Raw genomic sequence first — 1518 nt, 5'->3', positions numbered from 1 at the left:
TTTCCTGCTTTCCAATATAACTGGTGACACTTTCAAGGAGAGTCCATATCCAGTGTTGCGGAAAAGTATATCCATCAAACACGCTTGAAAAAGTTTGTGTACTTTCATAAAATTCTGCAAGTATTTTTGCCCCCAGTTGAAGTACTCCCGAAAATTACTTGCATACCTCTAACTATTGGACACTTTTGTAATAGCTGTAAGACAGAGAAATAAGAAGGATAACTGATGATTTATTCCTGAGAAAAGCTGCTCCCTATTTAATGCCAGGAGAAATACAGATTAATCCTTTTATTTCCCATTCTAGTAATCCATACATAAGGAAGATTATTCATAAACAGAAATAAGTATAGAGAAGAGCCATTAGGAGATTCAACAGAACAGCAATAGCAATAGAGTATTTTGGAAAAGTATGCAAAAACGTTGAGTCAGTTAGTCTAATAAAACCAAAAGCTGAAAGCATATAAATACCAATAAAGCAAAAATTATTTGTTAGCCTAAGGCTTGATCCCATCATAGCCTAACCAAAGGTATTTGCTGGCCAGGTATCCCTTCCTTTAGTTGTTACTTTGAGGAACTGAGCACTAGAAAAATGAGCACTTTCGCTATAAACAACACACAAAGAAGATATGTTCTCCACAGAACCTCAAAATAAACAAACCAACACAATCTTTATAACATTATATTTCATAAAATACAGTGATAAAAAAGTACAAACATTTTCATGAACAACAAAAAACCAAAACTATGACAGTACACAGGAAATTCCCAGCATTTGTTTCAGTGCATTTTTCATTAAACCTATCTTACATACCTCTACAAATAAAATTATCTTAAGTACACTTCCTTTTGCTGATACACAATGGATCCTTTTAATATATTTAAATAACTGGCTCATTAGTAACCCACTACAACATAGTCATTAGTAAACACAATGATAGAAAAATAGACCGGCAAGATCCAAGAAAGAGAACATTTTGCACTTGCTTTTCAATATACTGTCTATTGCAAAATGGATTTTATATTTTATATTCCCCTACTTAAATTTGAAATACAGCAGATGGGCTTAAGAGTATCTTAGCATATCAACCAGACTCCACTGTTAATATTTCTGTAATGTTTTCACTTGTTAACTTGCAAGACCTTCAGAATCTCGTAAAACACTCTCTTTTTTTCTCCCTCACTCCCTGAAGAGAAGACATCCTTAACGTGCCTTCTCAGCAATGCAAAAGACAATGCTTTAGAAAGATTGGCTTTTCTCTACATTTTACACGAATCATTAAAATATCAAAAGGAATGTGCACAATTCTTAGTTCTGCATCGCATTTATTTTGCTTGAAGGCACTGTCTATGTTAAAATTCACTACAGAATAATAGCACTGAGTTCAAGCAGAGAGTATACAAACACTATTTTGATGCAATTTAAGATGGCAACTTTTCAGACTTACCAAGAAAATTAATAAAAGGTATTTAGAGAAGAGCATTAGTTAACAATTCATAATTTAACATCCATCACTTTGG

Source organism: Antrostomus carolinensis, unplaced genomic scaffold (genome assembly GCF_000700745.2).
Source record: "Antrostomus carolinensis isolate BGI_N321 unplaced genomic scaffold, ASM70074v2 scaffold6229, whole genome shotgun sequence".
Lineage (NCBI taxonomy): Eukaryota > Metazoa > Chordata > Aves > Caprimulgiformes > Caprimulgidae > Antrostomus > Antrostomus carolinensis.
Note: the sequence above shows the minus strand (reverse complement) of the source record.